The sequence below is a fragment of the Equus asinus genome, chromosome 29 (assembly GCF_041296235.1).
Source record: "Equus asinus isolate D_3611 breed Donkey chromosome 29, EquAss-T2T_v2, whole genome shotgun sequence".
Taxonomy (NCBI): Eukaryota; Metazoa; Chordata; class Mammalia; order Perissodactyla; family Equidae; genus Equus; species Equus asinus.
In genome coordinates, this window is record NC_091818.1 from 42102682 (window position 1) to 42121498 (window position 18817).

Here is an 18817-nt window from a genome sequence, read left to right on the forward strand (position 1 = left end):
GACAAGAGAAAAGCACACAGCTTCATTTAATGTAAGCTTTACTGATGTGGGAGCGCCCCGCAGGAATGAAGACCTCAAGAAGTGGCAAAATCTAAATGCTTTTATGCTAGGTTGAACAGAGATAGCAGTTGTGGAAAAGTAACTAAAATACATGAGGAGGCCGAAGGAAGATGGGGATTATTTTAACAGCTCTGTTGTGCAGAATTCTCTCCACTTCAACTTCCCATCCTTGATGACAAGAAGTTACTTTCCTCCGGAGGCACAGGGAGGTCATCTTCCATGTGGGGTCTTGTCTCCCGCTTCCAGGAAGGAGAAGGAAGGTCAGAGCACCCTTCTTGCTCTTGCTTTTTTTTTTTTAAGTGCCTGTAGCCAAAATTATCCTTATGCCAAAGTGGCATAGTTTGGCGTGGCATATTCTGCCACCCTTCGGTAGTCTACTGAAAATAAAAAGTAGAGAAGGTGAGAGCACATCAGATACTCTTCTGTGCCTTTTTTGTGTCTTATTCACTTTTTGTCACTGAATATGTCATAATCTTCATGTACACTGCCTCTTGTCATCCCGCCTCGATTTGGTTTGAGCTAATTGAATTCTGACCAGTAGATTTGATTTGCCCTGGACCTGAAAGTTCATTCACTTTGTACTCAAGGACAATTTGGAGACCCTTCGGTCTGAATACTGAGGGTCGTCATCAAGAACACTGAACCCCTGGCAAATTTCTGACAGGATATCAGGAATTAGGACAAATATCCATGCCTGAGGCTCTGCCTTGATCATATATCTGGTCCCCAGTTTGCTCTGGAGCAGGAGCCTGAAAAGCTCTCTCCAGGGATCTGGGAGCCAATCCTTTCAGGACGCCGCCTTCCCTGAGGCCACTATGAGATCTGCTGGATCCCAGGGCTGCTGTCTGCAAGCCTGGGATGGAGGCGCTGCATGGCGTGGTCCTTCCGACCACGTGTGGTCTCCCTGGCCAGCCTGCGCCCATTGGTTGTTGCTAGACCTGCCCTGTCAGACTCATCTTGCCTCCAGAAGATTTCTTCTTCACTTGTAGGACTAAACTAACAGCTTGGCTGCTGTGTCCTGCAGAGGATTGTGATTCTCCATCTGTGTCTGATTGCTTGAGTAGACAAACACAGAGAGCTGGGCTCCCTAAGCACAACTTGGGAACAAGCATAACATTTCCAAAATCACAGCACCCCATGTCTTGCTTTGTCACCTGGTCACATAGTAGGTCTTCTTGTGGGTGTGAAGAGTAAGAGGTGAGCAGTGAACAGGCTGTCTTCTTCTGTCATGATCACTCCTGGCTCTGTTATTTCATAGCTGTTTGATGGCATACAATCAATCACCCTCTCTGGTGCTAATTCTCCTGATGCCTATTAATCCTTATTTTATAGGATAGCTGTGGAGAGTAAACAAGATAAACTATATGAATCATTTAGTACAAAATCTGCCATCCACTAAGCCCTCAAATCTCAGTTTTCTTCCTTAAAAAAGTAGCTATGCAAAGTAACTGGGTTCAGTTTTAAGGATAGCATTGTAATGATGAGTTTGTTTTGTATTTTCCTTTAAATTAATATTTATTTATTATTTATGTTTTACAGTTATATTGCAGTGTAATTGATATTCCTTAACTGCATATATTTTAAATGTGAAATCATCCTCACAATCAAGGTAATGAGCACGTCTGGCTCCCGCTGATTCCTTTGTGCCCGTTTGTAATGCCTCCCATGCATCCTTCCTTGCGCCCCTTGCCCACCCATCTTCAGATAACCACTGTTCTGCTTTCTGTCACTTTAGATTAGCTTGCATTTTGCATTTCTATAAATGGAATTATATGCATGGAATGTTTTTTTTGGCTCACTTTTTTCATTCAGTATAATTATTTTGAGATTCATCTATTTGGTTGCATGGAGCAATGATTCATTTATTTTCATTTCTAAGCAGGATTCATTTTATGGACATACAATTTATTTATGCTTTAATCTATTGATGGACACTTGGGTGGCTTACAGGTTTAGCTTCCACAAATAAAAGTGTCATGAATATTTGTATATCTAAATGTAAGAGCAAAAAGTATAAAACACTCTGAAAGAAAACATAAGGGAGAATTAGTGACCTATGGTTTGGCAAATATTTCTTAACTATGAAATAAAAAGCAAAAACCATAAAAGAAAACAGAAAAATGAAGTGTACTTATCAAAATTAAAAGCTTTTGCTCTTCAGGTGGCAGTATTTAAAAAATGAAAAGTTAAGCCACACACTAGAAGAAAATATGTGTGAAATATATGTCCAAGAGAAAATTTGTATCTAGAATATATAAAGACTGCTTACAACTCAATAACAAGAAGACGGCAAATTTGACCAAAATAAATAAGCAAAGATTTGAACAGACCCTTCACCAAAGATGATATATGGATGACTAATTAACAAGTGAAAAAATGTTCAGTATATTTCATTGTTACAGAAATACAAATTAAAACCACAATAAGGTACCCCTAAATACCCACTAGAATGGCTAAAATTAAAAAGAGACTACACCACATGTTGCTGAGGATGTGAGCGATTGCAGCTCTCCTTTGATGCTGGTGGGCATGTAAAATGGTGCATCTGCCTTGGAAAACAGTTGGCAATTTCTTGGAAGTCAAATGTAAATCTCCCATATGACAAAGCCATTCCATTCTTAGGCACTTACCCAAGAGAAATGAAAGCATATGTCCATACCAAGACTTCTGGCTTTAAGTTAAAAGAAGGTAAACTGAGCTCAATATATAGAGTTCAACTTAAAAGAAAATAAACCAAGCTCAATCTATAGAAACTGATATCTCGGAGAGTGATTGAAGCTTTGTAATAGAGACCATTACCTCAAAGGATCATTTAAAATTCTATAACAAGAGAACAACTTGAGGTCCTTTTCATTTTCGTTGGTTATTTTTTAAAACATGGGGGAAATCAAAAGATATTAGAAATTATGGTGTAAAGGGAAGAAGTGATACAGAAACATAGGAAAAAAAAATCCCAAAAATGCTATCCAGCAGTAAGAAATAAATTTGAGAAAGATATATGCTAATAAAATCACAAATAAATAAAAGAATTTTAAAACAAATATACTAAACACATAGTATTATTCCACTTGATATTCCTAAAATAGTCAGTTTTCAGATACATTTCAAGGGAGCAAAATGCTATGGTAGAGTAAGAATTAGATGGCAAAATGAGGTCTGGGCTTTAGGTACAGGTGTGTGACCCTGGGCCTTCCTAGCATTTGCATTGATCTTAGGCTTATATGAGCCCTAGGGTGTTGTCTACCTGTAAAATAATGATTTTCCAATGAACTAGTGCTCTCATTTGTAAAGCCTACCATTTCAGAGATCATGTTTCTAAGGAGTTAAATGTTGTTGTCATCGGTACTGTTTCTGTCATCATAACATCATTGCTCCCACCAAATTAAGGAAAACTTAATTTGTGTTGTCACTGATGTATGGAACGGCCATTTTAAAGGCAATCTTAAATGCATAATTGCTTTATAAAATAGTCTTCATGATATATAAAAATAAAGAAACTCTAATTTGGTGTATGCTTTTAGAATTTGGATAAGGTGTGTTAATTCAAGTTAACAATGGATATTATATAAAATGTACAAATGGGCAAATCCCTTTACTTGTTTTCAGTCATTTGTGTAATTCACACTCCAACTGACAGCACAAAATAAACTAGTCTAGAAGTATGAAATCTTTGTCCAATAATTTCCCCCATATGTTTCTGGAAAATAAATAATTGGAGCTTAAGAGAAATGCTCTCTCTTCTCTCATTTCAAAAGAACAAAGACCTAGTATCCTTTTCTACTCTTTAAAAAATTCTTCACATCATAGATCAAGTCACTTACATTGGAAGGAAGCCAATATTAATATTTCCTTTTCATCGTATAGTGCTTATAAAGTAGTTCAAACGATTTCCACACATCTGTAACTTAGATGTAGATTACCACGTCCTGTAAAGACGTAATTCTAACATTCTTGTGCTTTAACATTTCTCCAAAGGACTGTCAACTGTTTGGCCTAAATCATCCGACGAATCAGCCAATGACGTCAGCCCGAGTCAATGTTCAGAGAAGTAAAAATAAGACCGCTGTTTAACAGCAAGTCCAGCAGGAGTGGGTAAACCCTCAGCCATCTCAGTTGTTTCTTTAAAAAACTCCCCTAAGCAATCAGAAATTTAGACAAACAACCTTAGGCATAATTTCTTTTTCATTAACAAAAATATGCCAGGATATATGACATGCTATCTCGGGTAAACAGAAGTAAAAATTGTAAGGCAGGTAAATTTTCTCATTTTCTATCCCTGTCATAACTCTTCTTTCAAACAGACCCAGTTTTCATCAACCCTGGCAATTATACCTTAAAACCATCCTTCCTGACTGGAAAACAATAGAACAAAACAAAACACAAACGTTAATTTATCTGAGTTTCCGTTCTTTTTATATAAAAAGAAAAAACAAATATGCATTAAACTCATGTAGGTATAGTAGGAAGAATTTTCTTTACCTAAAAGTAATACCTGCTTGAATATTTACAATACATTGAATGTAAGCATTTGCTCTACTTTTTTATAAGAGGGACCAGCCTCCATTTTTTCCCATTGCTTCCAACAGCATTCTTTGCCAGCATTTAGTATTCCCATTCGGCAGTAATAATCTTTCTAAGTTTGACAAGATTTAAGCAATTTCAAATTGTTTTCAAGGCTCACTTGCAATTCATGTTTTAAATTGCGGTATATGAAGCATGTAAAACACTTGTTTCAATGAGAACATGATGCCTGCACTTAGTATTTACACAATATGAAATAAATCATGTCAGAATTAATAAGGTCTAATTCTATTAATGTCAGAAAAGATTAACGTAGGTTCTGTCTTCTAAGTAGACTTACCCGGGACTCTTTGAATTATTCTTGACAGCGTTAAAATTAGACGAAGCCTACAAATAAAATAGGCTGGCAAATAAATTGAAGTAATAAATTAAGACATTGTGTAAATAAAGGTGTCTGTGTTAGAAGCAGCAGATTTGATGGAAAATCCTTAGTAGATTTGTCATCAACAACACATTTATTAGTATCTCTCCTGATGATTCTAGTTGCCACTGAATTGAGTTTGTTTCCTTTGTGTGTTTTTATTAAATGCAATTTTCATATTTGGATGTAAAAAAGTTAATGATAATTGAGAGGCTATACCAAAGCAAGTGAGGATGATTTGATGCTATAGCGAAAGAGGTCTTGCTTGTCGGGTTGATTAGCTTGATCAGAGGCAGCAAAAATGTGTATCTCAACCTCATGGGTTTGTACATTCAGAGTCAGCGCAGTCAGTGGTTGACTTGTTATCTTTTTTATCTCTACTTTTGTTTACTTGTACAAATTAGTACTGTACTCATGGAGATATGTTGTTACAAGAAGTGGGAAAACTAAGATGGGTTTCATTTCACCTTTCACTGAACTTTTTCGATCTATCCGTGAAAAAGCATTGCTTTCCTATAAAAAAGTTATTTTAAAATATGGTAGTATTTCAACTGGTAGTAAATGATATTATTCTTCTATTTCATTAAGAGAAATACAGATCAAGTTGAGGGGACTGAAAAGAATGAGGGAAAGTGGTCTAAAATAATGTAGAAACACATAACAATATGAACTTACAACAGCAAGTTCTTAATGGGAAAAGTACTTGACCAAGGACATTATGGATATATACACATTATTTATTATGAATTTATATAATTATGCATATATACTATTTAAAGCTTAGGGTATATGGCATTTATTTAAATTCTCTGAAGAATTTTGTGTAAAATTTATCATAATCCAAAGAACAAAACTTAGTTAACTGAAAGAAGAAAATTTTGCTCTGATGATGAAATAGCAATGAGTCATGTTTTTCTTTTCCCCTGAAGAACATTGTTTGGAGACCGTGGGTTGATACATGGCTTCAAACGTTCAGTTGGAAGAAAGAAAATGGGAAATAAGTACGTTACCATTGCAAACTGTCTGCAGAAGTTGCCTGTAGTTTGTGTAATCTCATGATACATCTAGAACATGAAATATCCCGGGAGGGTTCAAATAACACTTTGTGGGAAATGTGAGGGGAGCCAGAGAAAGCCTCTTCTCCACGGAGGGCTGGTGCCAGGACCCTCGGATTGAATTAAGGTCTGTCAAACGTTCACTCCCAGCACAGCGCTGTTCCAAGGACTATGGGGACATGGAAGGTATACTGGGCAGTATCATAGTCCTCACTAAATTTACAAACTGATATAAGAGGCAAGATTTATCGTATAAAAATTACTGTCGAAAGTTATTAAAATGACTAAAATAATCCAGCGCTAAGTATGAGGTGCTGAGGACAGTTGCAGTAGGGAATTTCAAGGCTCAGGAACTTTGGACATTATGGAAAATAGGATTAGAGTGCAGAGATGGTGAGTGAGCAGAAGACAGCCGTACGACCATGTATTTAATGTCAATAAAGTAAAAAATGCTTCCCAAATGTATTTACGTGTCTGTAAAGAGATGTTCCTCACATCACTGTTTACAATAGGGAAAGACTGGAAACAATCTAGATTCTCAATAACAGAGAAATAGTATAATAAGGAATAGTTTATCTGTATCTTGTAATTATCCAGGACTTGAAAATTCTGTTTTCCATGACAACACTATTCGATTATTTGGGAAAATCTCACTACATAGATAAGTAAAAGTAAAAGTCAGGATACAAAATTTTGTATGGAGAATAGTATTAATTTATCTTAAACACACCAAAATTATTTCTGATCAAAGTGAACACTACCTGCAACCTCCCCGTTCAGCACACGCACACACAGAACACATGCACACATGTGCACACGCATGCACATAAGCACACAGCACACAGCAGTGCATGCACATGCACCACACATTGTAAGAGGGGCCGGCCTCCATTTTTTCCCATTACTTCCATGAGCATTCTTTGTCAACTCACATTCACATATGTAAACACACATCCCGTATGTTCACATAGCACTCATATACAGCACACACATGCCACACAGTGCATGCGTGTGCACATGCACACACAAACACACAGCACACATCACACGCATATGCACACAACTGTAACTGTATCTTTAAATCTTTATGTCAGAATAACTAAAGACCTGACGGGGTGGATTACGCCTTCAACCCTTCTAGCAAAATTGAGTTTGACACTGAATGCAGCCGTGTTGCCTAATGATTGAGCTGGCCCACTAACTAGTTCTGTACCTACACACCCCAACCCTAGATGAATGGGAATGGACAGTGGGGGAGGCACTTGCTAGACTAGTACTACTGCTGGCACTCCGGATCAGCACAATGACCAATCCTAACATGCCTTCCCCAAACGGAAAAGTTTGGTAAAAATAATGATAAATAGAAAAAAGGAGAAATAGTAGCTGAGGGTAAAAGGAGGAATAAATGGACTATGCGATGAGGCAAATCCAATATTATATTGATGCCTCATGAGAGGGTCAGAGCAAGAGATGATGTTGTCTTGCTCAATTGTACAAAACACCTGCAAGGGGAGCTACATGTTGCCAAGCCCACTGGTGCTCTCAGAACCTGACAAGGTCGGATGAAAGCCGAGAAACCGAGTGGCATCACTGTAGGAGACATTTTGGTCACATGATATGGTGATGAACTGAACCAATTGTTGATGACTGAGTAGAACTCTAGTAATGGGCCCGTATCGTTTGAGTTTCATTTTTCAGCTTACATTTACCACCATATCATGATATAGCATAATACTAGTATGGTTGATAAGATTGTAATACTGATATTGGTGGTCGAATGCATCAGGAAATTGAGTTAAAGTTCCCTCAGACTTTAGCACCAATAACATTGACATTACCAGTGGAAATACCAAGGAAAAATGACTGGCCTGAGCAAGAAGTGGATTTAGCTAACCATCAGCTAACTTCTATGCTATGCAGCTCTGCACAACTTTTTAATACTAAAGGTCCAAATAGCAGTAGATCAAGGAGGGAAATGAATTATCAAATTAGCGCAAAAATACCAAAGTTTATGTAATGTCTTTATAGGATGAATTAGTTATTTCTTTGAATCTATCCCTACACAACGTTGGATCTTCCAAATTTTAGGCATATCCAGAGTGATACCATTGCCTTATCTTTCATGTGGATGCCAAGACAAGTGTGATTGTTTTGCTGTAAGAGAGCCACGGCCAAAGGGCAGGGAGTGGCTTGCATAGTGAAGAACTAACCAAAGACCAAAGACCAAAGAGAGGTCTGGCCTTTCTCCTCCGCTCCTAGGAGGTCATCTCTAACACCTACTTGATAAGATCATCTTTGTTTACCTCGGTCCTGGGCCACAGAGATAGTCTGACAATGTGATTTATGTTGGGGACCTTGGACCGTGCTGTATCAACTCAACTTCAGGAGACTCTGGGACTAAAGATCAGTCAAATGGACCGTCATTTATGTGTACTTGACAGAATCCTAATAAAACCTCTGAACACCAAATCTTGGGGAGCTTCCCTGGTTGGCAATATTCCATGCATACTGTCACATATCATTGCCAGGAGAAGTCAGTGCTGTCCACGATTCCCCTGGGAGAGGACACCTGGAGGCACCTGCATGGGGGTCTCCTGGATACTACCTCATGCCCCTCTTCCCTTGGCTGGTTTTAATCTCTATCCTTTTGCTGTAATAAACCATAACTGTGGGTACAACAGCTTTCAATGCGGGTTCTAGAAAATTATCGAAACTGAATGTGGTCTTGGGGGCCCCAGAACTTGCAACTGGTGTCTGAAGTGAGGGTACTCTTGAAGACTCCTTAACCTTGAGGAAATACACAAATCGCTCATGGAGTATTCCTGCCAAAAATATCTTAAACTTGAATCTAATCATGAGAAACAATTAGACAAATCCAGAATGTGAAACAATTAAAAAAACAACTAGCCTGAAATCTTTTTTAAAGGTTGGCACCTGAGCTAGCATCTGTTGTCAATCATCTTTTTTTCTTCTTTCTTCTTCTTCTCCTCAAAGCCCCCCAGTACCTAGTTGTATATTCTAGTTGTAGGTCAGTCTGGCTCTGCTATGTAGGACGGTGACTCAGCACGGCTTGATGAGCGGTGCTATGTCTGTGCCCAGGATCGGAATTGGCGAAACCCTGGGCCACCAAAGTGGAGCATGCAAACTTAACTATTTGGCCAAGGGGCCATCCCCAGCCTGAATTCTTAATTATGTCAACAATCTGAAATCAGATAAACCAAAAAATGTGGAGAGAATTCTTTTAGTATAAAGTGTTACAACATTCAGTCGAAGAGAGAAATGTTTCTCCTTATCATGGAATAGTCTTTCAGTTCACACATTTTAGGCCAGCTGAGTTTCATGCCCATCCCTGAACCACTAACATATGAGTAGGGCTTGCTGTGTGTTGCCTGGCATAAGCCTGGGATCGCCACCCAATCCCGGCAGAGTTGATGACGTTGCTCTGGTTTGCTCAGCTAATTCACAGACTACCCCCAAAGTTGAGGATGGAGTCATGTTTTCTCATCACATGTGATATATTAAACAGGGGAAAAGATTGTAAGTCATAACACTGTCCAAGGCATGCACATACTTTGTGCAGATTTTAGGTTCAAACACACCAAAAGAGTAAATGTCCACCTTCTTCTGAAACCAGTGGGACTATGAGCATGCAGATAAGTATAGTATTTGGACTCCAAATGCAGAGACCTAATTTTGCTTTAATATAGCTCAACATAAATCAATAATCCTTGAGAGAAGGATGACAAATAACAGCTATTTGAAAACCACTAAATAGCACTGCTTGGAATATCACTTTCTTATATTTTACAGATTCTCTTGTCTACAACACCACTAATATTAATGAAAAATATCTGTAGCTGCTAGGATCACGCTTCACCATGAAGGATGTGCCCAGCCCAAGTATTTTTCTTTTTCCTAATAGTGAAGAGTTGAAAGCAAGATTCAGATGACCTTGGATTTTAAAATCCTATAACTCTAAAAGAAATAGAAGAAAATAGAAATGATTCAAAAGAGTAGAACTTCAAAAAAATGAATACAAGTTAATAAATTAGATGTTTCTAATAAGTTAGATTGGGCCTAGAAATTAAAAACTCATTGGAAACAAAAATAACATTAAAAATAAAAGTAAAACTAGGAAATAAAGAAATACACATTAAAAAGAAAAACCCAGGATATCTCAATTTAAATGAGTCAAATATGTGATCAGAGAATGCCCATAAAAGAATCTGCAGATGATTAGCAAATGAGTATAAAGTTTTAAATTACATGAATCTAGGACTACAGTAGGAATTTTGTGGTTGCTACATAAGGATACATTAGTTGCCAGCACAAACAAGTTGAATAGCTTTTAAAAAATCTATAATATTCACTTAATAACAAAATATAAATTTAAAATAAAATGGACATTATTTTGAAACATTTTGTTAGAAAAGAAATCTTGATCAGTCATATCAGTTTGGGTGATTATTTCTCTGATTAGTGTAGAAGAAAATACACATACTAAACTGGCCTTTTTTTAAATTATAGAAAATAAGATTACTTTTCTTTGAAATGATAAAAATATTAAAAAGAGCAAGCCTTAAAACAGTGTCTGAGGGGCCTGCCCGGTGGAGTAGTGGTTAAGTTTGCACACTTTGCTTGAGTGGCCTGGGGTTTGCAGGTTCTGTTCCCCGGGGCAGACGTACACACCACTCATCTAGCCATGCTCTGGTGGCATCCCACATACAAAATAGAGGAAGATTGACACAGATGTTAGCTCAGCGACAATCTTCCTCAGGCAAAAAGAAGAAGATTGGCAATAGATATTATCTCAGGGCCAATCTTCCTCACCAAAAAAAATTATATATATATATATATATATATTTTTATACAATATATATAATATAATTTATATTATGTATATATTAATACTAGGACTAAATACACAGACTGAAATAAGAAATCATAAAAGTGGCTTATTTTCTTTTATTGGGGGATTATACATTATAAATTCTCAAATTACAAGTAAATACCAATTTGTAACAGTTCATAGCTACAAAATGGAAAACTGGTCATAAAAGAAAATGAAGCACAGACATTTAGTGTTTCCACAGGAACACTTGAGTCGTATGAGGAATAATAGAAGCACAATCCACTCCGGAAAAGGTTTCCTAACCTGACTGTCCCGTAAACATAAAGCATTGACTTCTGCATCTGACCAGCTCTGGTGTTGATGGACTAAATACACAACGAAGTGGCGATCATTTCTCTGCTGACATGACACAATACATGAAATATGGAAACTGTCTCCATCTTTATGGGCAAGAATCAATTTTACTTTTAACCTGCTCAGTCCTCTCACTGATGTTCAATAACAATTTCATCTTTAAATGCTACTTAATTTAGCCTTAATTTATTTTCTGGCAAATGACTCCACGCAAAATTGAATTCAGTGAGAACGATTTTCCTCTCTTAACCTTTACCCTTTCAAAAATTCTTTGCCACCAATCACTGCAGAGTTTTTTAACTTTATTTTTAGTATATCTTATTTAAAGAAGGCTACAAGAAAATCAAACAAAAAATTGGTACCATCTGTTTTCCAAACCATGTCAGGCTAGAGTAAAGGGATCATGTGAACAATTACTAAATGAATCAATTTAAAAAATATATCTATGAAGATGCTGGGAAGCATCTGAAAGCAGAGAGAAACACAGAGAGAGCTGCAACTCAAGAAATGAAATTGGAAGGAGTAAGGGCTGCAAGTTGCAGTTTCCCAGGTCCAGTTGCTCAAGCTCCATAGCAAAAACTTCAGAAAAATGGTGGGAAAGACCACAGCCTCATTAGGTAAAGGTGCCAGACACTAACGTTCAGGGCTGGAAAATGTAAAGGGAAAAATCCAGGGCAGCATGAGAACCATGGGCATAAAAGAATCTATGCTTAATAAGCCCAGAAGACTGAGAGAAGCAATGCATTCACTAAATAAAAACAGGATGGCAAGAATAAGGGAAATCGTGGCACATGAAAGATGCCATAGGAGTTTAAAATGAGACAGTGAAACTGATGGTTCAGTACAAGGGTGGGCTGATAAAGTCGGGAAAATTTCTCTGAATTAGTATAAAAGTAAAATGAGAAGAGAAACAGTTTTAAAATATATGTATACAAGTAATAAAAGAAGAGTATCAAGCAATTATGTCCGAAACCCTCCTTATATCTGTCTGCATGTGTGTGCACGTGTGTGTGTGATGACAGAAACAGATGTGTTAAAAAAATAGTACAAGAAAAATTGCTAGAATGGAAGAACTCAAAACTGTCGTATTGAAATTGTACCCCCTACAAGCAAAATGAATGCAATGATCTAAATAAAAGCATGTTTTGTGAAATCTGAAAATACTGGGGATGAAGAAAAAACCATAATAGCTTACAGAAATAAAATGCAAGTTTCCTGCTGAAACAGGGAAATCAAAACAAATTCTAACTTCTCCTAGACTTTTGTTGAAGGTAACGATCATGTCCATTTTTGACACCAGCATATAGCATATCACCTGACGCAAAGTGAGTGCTCAAGAAAAGGTGGCTGAATCAATCAATCAGTGATTTTCTCTACTTGAGATCAAGATTGCTCTCTCTGAAGAAATGAAAATTAGGACAAGTGTCTTTACATAAATAGAAAACCAGATAGTCTTGGGAAGGTAATGACTAATTCAAACAGCATATTGGCAAGATACAAAGCAGGTGAAACGGTGCTACAAAAACACTTGAACTTTTTTACTTCCTTGTCTTTTTGTCATTTCCCCATTCTCTTTGTCTTCTTTCTTTAGATACTTTTCTGGAATTTTTAAATTTAATCATATATATAGATTTGGCCCTGCCTCAAGTGTTTCAGATAGACATATTAGTCAGGGTTCTGGAGAAATAGAACCAATAGGACATGTTTCTGGAAAAGGATTTATTTTAGGGAGTTTAAGGCTCACACGATTGTAGAGTTTTGGTGAGACCAAACTCTGATGAGAGAGCAGCCTAGGGACCCAGGAAAGAGTTGCAGTTTGAATCCAAAGACTGTCTGCGGTAGAACCAAGAAGAGCCAATGTTGCTTTACTCAAAGTTCACCAATTTAAATAAAAATCTTGTCTAAAAATACCCTCATAGAAACATCCAGAATAATGTTTGACCACATACCTAAGCACTGAGGCCCAGCCAAGTTGACACATAAAATTAACCATTACAATAGCTAATAGAGACTTAGGTTAAATTGACTGAGTATATGGTCATTCCAACTTTATAGGGTCTATAACAAAAGTATCACATTCCACCACCCAATGTCCTGCAGAATTACTAATGGCAGCATTCTCTCCTTTTCTCTTTCTAGGAATACTTTCTTCCAGGCAGAGAGTGGCAAGTGGGGTGTAGCACATAGAGAACAGACAACATCTATATTATATTACTTTGCATAGTAATAGAAATAGAAATTTTCTAGTTAAATTTTCATTAGAATCATGAAAATATTTTCACATGTTTTATTGAAGAAACTTCAATCCTATAGACTAGTTGCAAAAATTGTACAATGAACAACTGTGTATCCTTCATTTAGATTCACTAGTTGTGAATTCCTCTCTCTTTCTCTCTCTCTTTCTGAATGTACGTGTATAGTCACCATTGTCTCCTCCCCCTTCTCCTCCTTCATAGCTTCGTTCTTTTTTGCTTTTAAGATTGGAACTTGAGCTAATATCTGTTGCCAATCTTCTTCTTTTTTCTTTTTCTTCTTCTCCCCAAAGCCCCCCAGTGAGTAGTTGTATATTCTAGTTGCATGTCCTTCTGGCTCTGTTATGTGGGGCACTGCCTCAGCTCGGCTTGATGAGCTGTGCTAGGTCCGTGCCCAGGATCCAAACTGGTGAAACCCTGTGCTGCTAAAGTGGAGCACTCGAACTTAATGACTGGGCCACCGGGCCAGCCTTGTGCCATTCTCATTAATTTTGTCAATTCATTGAAGAGTAAGTTGCAGATACCCCAATCCTTCAATCTTAAATAATTCTTCACCTGTCTTCTAAGAACAAAGCCATCAAGTTACATATCTACAATACAATGATCAAATTCAGAAAATTTATCCTGTTACGACACCAGTGTCTATTATCGACTCCAACTTCGTATTTCACTAATTATTCTATTAAAGTTCTTTTTTTTTTTCCCCTAAGATTGGCACCTGGGCTAACAACTGTTGCCAGTCTTTTTTTGTTTGTTTGTTTCTGCTTTATCTCCCCAAACTCCACCCTGTACACAGTTATATATCTTAGTTGCAGGTCCTTCTAGTTGTGGATGTGGGACGCTGCCACAACGTGGCCTGAGGAGCGGTGCCATGTCCTCACCCAAGATCCGAACCCTGGGCCGCCACAGGGGAGCACGCGAACTCAACCACTTGGCCACGGAGCCGGCCCCTATTAAAGTTCTTTTTCAGCACTTTTTTTCAAGTCAACATGCAATCTAGAAATAGTCATCTCATTTAACTACCATGTCTCTTTAGTTTTTTGGGGGAACAACTCCTCAATCTTTGTCTTTTACAACATTCACGTTTTTTGAAGAATATCTTAAAATTGTTGCCTGATTTGTGGATTTCTGATTGCTTCCTTAGGACTAGACTCAAGAGTCTGTTGTTTGTTTTTTTATTGGCAGAGATTCTCCCTGAGTTGTGCACTCTCAGCTGATCACGCTGGAAGACACATCTGTCCCATTCTTGGAATGCTAACTTGAGTCACGGAGCTGTGGTAGCATCTGCCACCTCTCTCCACTGTAAAGGTAACTATGGGGGTAAAGGATGTTCAAATATCCTTTTTCCCCAAAAACTTTTACCAAATCATCTTAGCATTCGTTGATTACTCTTTCCTGGATCAATTATTGCTATTGTGGTTGCTAAATGATGATTTTACTACCTCCATCATTCCACTGCACTTATTAGGTGGCATTCCCCCATAAATACGGCTGCCCCACCTTCTCTTTTTGAAGTTAATTTAATCATGTACCTTGAAATCAACATTATAAATATTAAGCTATGGCTGACATAGGATGGTAGATATATATCTGAGATACAGTATATCGTGTAGTCCATTGGATAGAAAACTCAACCTGAATTTAGTCCAAATTTTATTGATAACATGCAGCAGATGTTAGGAAAATCACTTCACATCTCTAAGTTTTAGTATTTGCATCTGTCCATTGAGCATTTTGACTATTTAAACGTCAACATTTTCTTTAGTTTTAATAGCCTACAACTCATAAAAAATTTTTGGTTGGTCTTTATGAGGCTTACGAGAACTTTAACAGAGGAAATTCCCCCTTCTCAGTCTTAATAACAGCTGGCTTAATTAATTGCAATTGGCCAAAAACTGGCAAAGAAACTCCTAACCCCATTAACTTATTTTGGTTCTCATTAAACTTTTAAATTCACTTACTTTCCTTTTCTCCTGTCTATTTCAAGCTTATTTTCATCTGTGTTTCGCAACCATATTTGGAAAATGCACAGATTGAGCACCCGTGTAGGAGGAATTATACAGCTAAAAAACATTCCATAAAATGATCTTGGATATTTCAGGGTGCTTCAGGATTAATTATAGTCCTACAATTCCCACATTAAGGCAGACTGTGGGTTAGAAGGCTGGGCTGAGAGAGCTGTCGTCCCAGTAACAACATTTGAGGCGAGTGATTTACTAGAACAAAGTCTGTACCAATTTCAAAGTAAACTTTTTACAAAGTCAAATAGCCATTAAAAAAAGTGGCCCTAGATGTGTTCCCAGCAAATTCTGCTCTATAAATTCTAAAACTGTGAGAAAAATGTGGTTGAAAGTTGAAGGTTGACAAAATGTATAATCTCAAGAACCTTTCAGGAATGATAATTTTAACATCACTACTAATACTTACGAATCTAGAGAGCAGAATGAAAAATCGCTCTGGCGATAATATGGGGAATGCAAAATAGTTAAGCGTACATTAAAGGTTTAAAGTTTCAATTCTGAAAACAGCAATATATTTGGTTGTTCCTCTTGACATTGTTCAGAGGATAAATTACGTATATAAAAAACAATTTGTTACTTTCATGCCTGTCATTTTTAAACTGTAAATTTTAAACTGAAAAGTGTTGAGGAAGGTTTATAATGCCACTGTGATTTTCCTGGAAATAAAATATTCAAAAAAATACATGATAAATGGTCACTCTATATCTGTCATTCGTGTTTGATATGTACATGCATATATGTGCATAAATATATCTCTATAAATATATGAGCATAATAGATCATTTTTATTGAGTATTTCCTTGTAAAGAGGTCCTAAGTACTTCACATGAATTATGACTTTATATAAATTATGTCACTTAGTCTTCTTAATAATCCAATGAGACATCTACTACCATTGTCCCATTTTGCGGTCAAGGAAATCAAGTCAAAAAGTGATTAAGTTAGTTGTCCATCATCAGACTGTTAATAAATGGCAGAACCATTGGGGAAACAGATTCTATGCATCTAAATACTGTGTCTTTTATTCTTAAAATTTATTTAATCAAAAAACTTAATATGGATGCATTTCTCTCTTTTTTTCTCAAGATATATTTATAATATATGGAAATGATGTACATTTCTTTTTATATTTACATATAATGTGTATATGTTTTATGTTCACAAAAAGCAATGTACAAATACATTTCCCACCTGTTTTCAACATTGGAAGGAGCCCAGACTGACCACGTGCGCTGTCCTGGCTTACAGTTTGATAGGGCTGTGACTGTGTTCTCTGGTCAAACATTATTTTCGTGGTCAAAATCAACCTTTAAACCCTGTAAGACCCAAGAATGTGGGAATGCTTTTAGTGGCTTATTAATGTAACAGGGAGAGGGGCTGCTCTTCTCTCTGTCCCATGGCTTCCAATTCTTCCTATGGTGTTGACGACACAACACACTGGCTGTCAATCAAAGAGTCAAACAGAACTCTTTAGACCACAACCCAAATGTAGAGGGTGTTGTCTCCTGGTTGAGCATCCAACAGGTCGATCTATCATTTTTTCAGCTGTTTTAGGAAGATAAGGCTCCTGGTAATGACCGTGGATGTCATGGATGTGAGCTGTCTGCTTCCTTTCTTTGCTATAGAATAAAGTATTTGTTGGTAGTGATTAATAAGACTTTCTGAAAATCCATGTGTGGTGATTCTGGCAGAAGTGTTACAGCAAGTGAAGGAAAATTCACATCTGTATTGTAAAATGAAGAGTGTCCTTCATTATGAAGAATCTAAAGTAATCAACTTGCCACTGGGTATATCACTGGTCCTTCATGGAATTGCCATAACAAAAGGTGTGCTGAACTGATCTCTTCCTTAAAACTGGGCACTCACCAAGAGCAATAACCCATCAACCATGTGAGTGGAACTAAATAAATTTATGGCCAGAAACTACTTTGGAAATTTACACGGGTGACTAAATTAGTTCTCTATTTTGTATGCTTCTCTCTCTCTTTTCTTTCTCTCTCTACCTCTCTTTCTCATTCAAATGTTAAAACACATCTCTGAAACCTGTCTAATCTTGTTTTGGCTGAGCTAAAGAGCCGGGAAAGTTTCCACAGCAATTTAAGGATTAATAGGAAAATCAGAGCTTCTGGATTCTTGATCTGGTAGTGGTAGCACCAGCTTTTCGTTCTTCCAATATCCCCCCAGGAGTTATGAAACTGCAACAAGGTTGAGCAGTAAAAATCCAGGAAAGAGGATAAGAAGACAACCAAGGTGAATGCCTCCCTCCCACCCCCTTTTTTTTAGAACTTTTGATCACCAGAGGCCTTATTTTATGTCGCAATTACAAAGACTTGAAAAGCACCTCATCAAACAAGCATGCAAAAATGAAAGCAGCGCGGTGCCAATTGGGTGCAGTTAATTTTTAATTATTCTCTCTCTCTGCCGACTTTGTTTATTGCCAAGCAGCTGTAAGGGTAGAACCCGCCAGAGGGGAACTCACCAGTCCTGTGTGAACGGGGATATCCTTATAGTACATGGTCTCAAAATAGATTACAACTGAGACCGCCGCAGTTCAGGACAGCTTGTTTTTCCCTCCTTAAATGTCACAGTAATACAATCCTGTCTCTACAAAGCCAAGTTGCCCAGAAATGCACAAAGTTTGAGGCTGTCACATTCCCCTTGCTCCTACTTGAGGAAAGATCCTATTCAAATCAGAAGAAAAACACCAGTGCCACATTAAAAAGAAAACACCACCAATTAGAAAAACAATCTACGGATCTCTTTATATTCTGTTCAATAACCATCCCTTATCCTTTGGAGACTTGAAAAATAAAAGTGAAATTGTGGTGTTACAAAAGATTAGATTGATTTTAAATCCTCCACGCACTCAAGGTTTCACTGCTTTTTGCCAAAACATGGTAATCCTGCCCTGGAACTGTACCCATCTCTGACGGTGAAGAACCGTGCCATGTGGGCTGCCTTCCTTCTGAGGGGATGATTTACGAGGTGAACAGAACCCAGGGCTTGTCAAAGATGCTATTATACAACAGAGGGTTCTGATATAAGAATACACAGAGCGAGAATTGGGGCATAAGATTATGGATTTCAAGACTTCTTTAATTTTTCTCAGGTCTATTGATCACAGGTAAAGTTATACACAAAGATAAAATCAAGAGAACAATACCTATTGTCACTTCAAATCCTCTGAAAATACAGATTCTAGGGTAAATCTTTGGGGATTACATGCATTCTCAAATACAAATGAAAACAGTTAAAATCAGTGCCCAATAACATGGAAATAA

At 37.3% G+C, this 18817-nt stretch overlaps 1 long non-coding RNA gene across 1 annotated transcript; it reads right to left on the minus strand.

Moving 5' to 3' along the window:
- LOC106840801 (uncharacterized) lies at positions 1 to 18172 on the minus strand. The gene is made up of 3 exons (XR_001400459.3): positions 18016 to 18172; positions 1215 to 1397; positions 1 to 437 (listed from the first exon to the last, which is right to left on the minus strand). It is a non-coding gene; the product is annotated as an uncharacterized lncRNA (long non-coding RNA).
- Positions 18173 to 18817: the final 645 nt, after the last annotated feature.